Raw genomic sequence first — 6,000 nt, forward strand, 5'->3', positions numbered from 1 at the left:
CACACATAATATTTTTGTCAACCTTGTAAATATAGTAATAAAAATTATATTTTGTTATGGTCTCAGATTTTCCCTCCATAGCTTTGTTGTGGTAGAAGTACCACTCTTATGAATTTATTATTTCTTTATTATTTCTTTAGTGTTTAGTATTTCTTTCCACTTTAGGAACCACTTAGTTTTTCAGAATTATTACCTCCATAACTAAGAAAATAAGGGCAATTAGATTTTCCCCAAAATGCCAAAAGACAAATGTTATAAAAAAATTTTCATGGCAATTTATTAATATTTTACTCTTTTTATCTATTAGGATTTCCCTTTACCTGTTCCACTGTAAGTCAGGATAAACAAACTGATTCACACTGAGGTCCTGGTGGCTAAGAAGCTTGAATAGTCATGAGTGTCACATGTTTTTTTTTTCCATTGTAAGTGAAAAACACACAAGCCTAAACAAGTGACTTATTTTTCCTGTGGAATTTTATGTGTCACTGAGCAAGTAGGGTGGGCTTTTTATTAATTGCTTGGGGGTGGAGGGTGAAGAATAACAGGCTACCTCCTATGGCTTTGGCCAGGGTTGTCATAATGCAACGGAACAAGTTATGTAAACCTGATAATAGTGACTAGATATTCTCAGGTAGATAATTGTACAGCACCTGAAAATTTTCGTGGAACATAATCTTTTAAACAACCATTGTAATTGCTAAGTAGAGAATATCATCCAGGTGTTCTGTACTATATACAAGTGATCATATTCAGGGGAGCTTATTAAGTAATATTTTACTGGATGCCCATTTCATAGACCATTCCCAGTTTTCACCTGCAAGTTATACCTAAGGTAGTCATTGAAGTACAGGGATCCAACCTGGTGTAATTGAGACTGGTAGACTACAGATGAAACCAAAGACTGATGTGCTGCCACTTAATTGCTCTATACCTCAAATTCCTCATGTGTAACACAAGATGCTAAGATGAGATCTGTAGTTTTTAATTTAAGCAGCTGAACTGGTTCTTCACTCAGATTCTTACATGGAAGACCAAACAGAGTGACTATGATTACAGCAGTGGTGGGAACCCTGAACCCCGATGTCCTTTGCAGTTCTGACAGATGGAATATAAAATGATTTAAAAATTATAATTTGGTTGTTGCTAAAATGGATATATGTGTGTATATTTGCCACTTTTCGGATTCTATGCCATCACCTAGTTGAGAATCTATCTGACCTTTACCAGAATCATTCTCCTTTATTCAAGCATCCCCATGGACTAGGGAAGAGTCCCAAGGGGCAAAGAGCCCCAAGAAAGTCCACTGGAAAACCCAGGGGGCAACACGTTCTTCAGTGCCTCCCTCTTTAAACCTGAAAACTCATTATTATGACTTCTAAGAACCCTGAGCTGAGAGACATCAAATCATGGGCAGACCTGCATACTGTCTAGACTCTGTCTGCTTTAAAGTTAAAACTGAAGTGACATAGTGTACACAGCCCACTGCTGTTGAGTCAAGTTCGTCAGAAAACAGAAGTGTCAATAATTTATTGTGTTGAATTGCATGGTTAGGCAGTTCCTAGTCTAACTCTGGATGATGCATAAACAATGATACAAGAGTTACTCTAACATTCCTGCGTATGTGTACTGATACTTTCAACAGAAAAAGATTGAGTTTATCTACTTTCTCAAATTTTTAACTGCATGACTCACTTTTGTTACCTTGATGTAAGTTTCCATTTTTTTCCCTCTAAGAATAGGGAAGATATTTCACATGAGTGTAGTCCTGCTTTATCAGCAGCTTTCCTTTCTGTGGTTTCAGTTACCCACAGTCAAATAAGGTCAACTGAGTGTAACTTAAACTGTCCAAAGCAAAATCTTGAATAAGGGGATACTGCTGAGGGTTTGGTGCTATCCATGGTTTCAGGGCCATGCTGAAAGTCTTGGAAGGTACCCCCCGACACCCGTGGATAAGGGAGTGACTACCGTACTTGGGTACATTTATTATGCTTCAGTGCCTTGTCACCACGAATAAGTATTGCTATCATAATCATACTTTAACCTTATGCTTCATACTACAAAATTATGAATACAGTTGACCCTTGAACAACACAGAGGGGTTATAGGCACGCACCCTGCACACAGTGGAAAAACCATATTATAACTATATAAGCCTTCCTTATCTGTGGTTCTGCATGGATTCAACCAACTACCCACTGTGGATTGGGCAGTACTGTAGTTTTTATTGAAAAAAATCTGCATAAAAATGGACCCATGAAGTTTCAACCTGTTTTGTTCAAGGGTCACCTGCAGTTTTATTCATCTGAAGCAAAGGAGGGACAAACACATTATGTAAGGCATGCACTGAGTACATAAGGAGAAAGTTCAGGTTACTCAGCACATCCTATTCAACAGCTTTTCCAATTATGTTTAGCTTCAAAAAAAAAAAAAAAAAAAAACATGAGGTTTGTCCCCACTTTCCTCTCAAATGCAGCTATTTGTAGCATGTAAAGTTTTTTCTTGCTTACTTGGTTTTCTTAATGCAGCATCTTACATATTAAAATTTATTTTATTTGCTAATTTTAGATTAATTTTTTACTTTATTTCTTCTTCAGAGAAATAGACAAGATATTGATGTCTGTAGTAATTTACTGCTTGTTTAAAGTACTTAAATTTAGAAAACAAAGGTGCTGGAAAGAAAACTAATTACTAGGACTTATGTCAAGAAGAGAAAGTAAAAAGTATGTTTTAAGATATCACTAATCACATACTTTTCTTGAGTCTGTAGGGATATCAGCTGTATCCTATCAGTTCATAGATCATAAATTCTATTTCTTTTGTAGAATTCGTGAGTATTTCTACTTATGGGCTTTCTTTGAAAGAAGGAAGAATAGAATTTTTCTGTTTCTTTTTTTGTTGTCATATCTACGTAGTGTTTCTAGAATGAGCAGTATGCCTTTGCACTGTGTTGGAAACCTGGTGGTAGGAACTGAGGCTGAGCTATAAAAAACATCTCCAATAAGTAGTTCAGAAAAGCAGAGAAAGTTCCCAGAGAATCTGTAATTATTCCCATGTGTGGATAGAGCTGTGTTCCCGGAAACTCCTCCTAGAAAAGGCATCACCCAGGGACTTCCCTGGTGGCTCTTTGGTTAAGAATCTGCCTGCCACTGCAGGGGACACGGGTTTGATCCCTGGTCCGGGAAGATCCCACATGCCACGGAGCAACTAAGCCCATGCGCTACAACTACTGAGCCTGCGCGCCACAGCTACTGAAGCCTGCACACCTAGAGCCCGTGCTCTGCAACAAGAGAAGGCCACCGCAATGAGAAGCCTGTGCACCACAACGAAGAGTAGCCCCCGCTCGCCACAACTAGAGAAACCCGCATGCAGCAATGAAGACCCAACACAGCCAAAAATAAATTAATTTAAAAAAATAAATAAAAAAAAATAAAAGCCATCACCCAGAGGTAAAATTTCCTGGGATGTGAACTACGAAACTTTAAAACAGTTTCTGATTACAAGAATATATACTTGTACCGTAAATGAATGCCAGGACCTGGATGACATTTTCTAACTCATGAGTGAGTATCTTAAATTTCCTATTCTATCCATAAGTCTCCTTTCCACTTTTCCTTAGGGAAAATAGGGAACCAGATCAGACATTTCTGTTTTCCACTAGACACACATTATTATTCTTTTGATACTCAATCTTCCTCACCTAATAAATATAGTATCGCCCATAAAACTCAGTTTTAGAGTTTTGGGTGTGATTAACACAACAACAGGTTGAATACGAATGATGAAACTTAGCTTTCAAAATTAATTAAGTTCCTTTTCACACTCTTACTTTACATGATATCTAGGTGTGTTTACAAAGACATGATTCCCTAGACATGAGTAAGATGCAGATACACATCCAAGCTAGTTAAACCAGTCATTTAAATCTGGTTGTGTTTCATCATGTGGAAACAGAAGGTCATTAGACTAGTACCTATTTTACATGCGATCCCACTATGTAAAGATAGTTAAAAGAATAGCTATTCTGGTCAAAGTGGGAACTATGGCCCGTTCCCCTTCCAGTCACATCTCATTTGGGCTCTGAGTCATCCCCACAGAACCCAAGGGCTCTGTGGAAAATGTTTAAATAACTAGATTAGGAGATCTCCAACACATTTTTTTCTTGAAGTTACAATAATCCTTTTAATTTACTTGTGCATTTCCATCCTATCAGAATATATGGAGGTAAAAATATGTAATAGAAAAAAGGTTATAGATATGTATAATATAAAACAATAATATACATCACTAAATTATGCTTTTCAAATATAACAATTTAAAACTTGTTTTGGACTGGCCCTGAACCAAGATGGCAGAGTAGAAGGACGTGCTCTCACTCCCTCTTGTGAGAACACCAGAATCACAACTAGCTGCGGGACAGTAATTGACAGGAAGACACTGGAACTCACCAAAAAAGATACCCTAGAGCCAAAGACAAAGGAGAAACCACAATAAGAAGGTAGGAGGGGCGCAATCACAGTAAAATCAAATCCCATAACTGCTGGGTGGGTGACTCACAGACTGGAGAACACTTATACCACAGAAGTCCACCCACTGGAGGGAAGGTTCTGAGCCCCATGTCAGGTTTCCCAACCTGGGAGTCCGGCAACAGGAGGAGGAATTTCTAGAGAATCAGACTTTGAAGCATAGTGGGATTTGATTGCAGGACTTCCACAGGACTGAGAGAAACAGAAACTCCACTCTTGGAGGACACACACAAAGTGTGCACATCAGGACCCATGGGAAGAAGCAGTGACCCCAGGGGAGACTGAACCAGACCTACCTGCTAGTGTTGGAAGGTCTCTTGCAGAGGAGGGGGGTGGCTGTGGCTCACCGTGGGGATAAGGACACTGGCAGGAGAAGTTCTGGGAAGTACTCCATGGCGTGAGCCCTCCCAGAGTCTGTCATTAGCCCCACCAAAGAGCCCAGGTAGGCTCCAGTGTTGGGTTGTCTCAGGCCAAACAACTAGCAAGGAGGGAACCCAGCCCCACCCATCAGCAGACAAGCAGATTAAAGTTTTACTGAGCTCTGCCCACCAGAGAAACAGTCAGCTCTACCCACCACCAGTCCCTCCTATCAGGAAACTTCCACAAGCCTCTTAGATAGCCACATCCACCAGAGGGCAGACAGCAGAAGCAAGAAGAACTACAATCCTGCAGCCTGTGGAACAAAAACCACATTCACAGAAAGATAGACAAGATGAAAAGGCAGAGGGCTATGTACCAGATGAAGGAACAAGATAAAACCCCAGAAAAACAACTAAATGAAGTGGAGATAGGCAGTCTTCCAGAAAAAGAATTCAGAATAATGATAGTGAAGATGATCTAAGACCTCGGAAAAAGAATGGAGGCAAAGATCGAGAAGGTGCAAGAAATGTTTAACAGAGACATAGAAGAATTAAAGAACAAGCAAACAGAGATGTACAATACAATAACTGAAATGAAAACTACACTAGAATGAATCAATAGCAGAATACTGAGGCAGAAGAAGGGATAAGTGACCTGGAAGACAGAATGGTGGAATTCACTGCCATGGAACAGAATAAAGAAAAAAGAATGAAAAGAAAAGAAGACAGCCTAAGAAACCTCTGGGACAACATTAAATGCAACAACATTCACATTATAGGGGTCCCAGAAGGAGAAGAGAGAGAGAAAGGGCCAGAGAAAATATTTGAAGAGATTATAGTCGAAAACTTCCCTAACATGGGAAAGGAAATAGCCACCCAAGTCCAGGAAGTGCAGTGAGTCCCATACAGGATAAACCCAAGGAGAAACACGCCGAGACACATAGTAATCAAATTGACAAGAATTAAAGACAAAGAAACATTATTGAATGCAGCAAGGGAAAAACGACAAATAATGTACAAGGGAACTCCCATAAGCTTAACAGCTGATTTCTCAGCAGAAACTCTACAAGCCAGAAGGCAGTGGCATGATATACGTAAAGTGATGAAAGGGAAGAACC

The 6,000-nt window shown here is 39.4% G+C and overlaps 1 pseudogene; it reads right to left on the minus strand.

Annotated features, from left to right (window-relative positions):
- Positions 1-4,856, minus strand: part of LOC118901099 — a 39,894-nt pseudogene extending 35,038 nt beyond the window's left edge.
- Between the last annotated feature and the right edge of the window lie 1,144 nt (positions 4,857-6,000).

Source organism: Balaenoptera musculus, chromosome 9, assembly GCF_009873245.2.
Source record: "Balaenoptera musculus isolate JJ_BM4_2016_0621 chromosome 9, mBalMus1.pri.v3, whole genome shotgun sequence".
Taxonomy (NCBI): domain Eukaryota; kingdom Metazoa; phylum Chordata; class Mammalia; order Artiodactyla; family Balaenopteridae; genus Balaenoptera; species Balaenoptera musculus.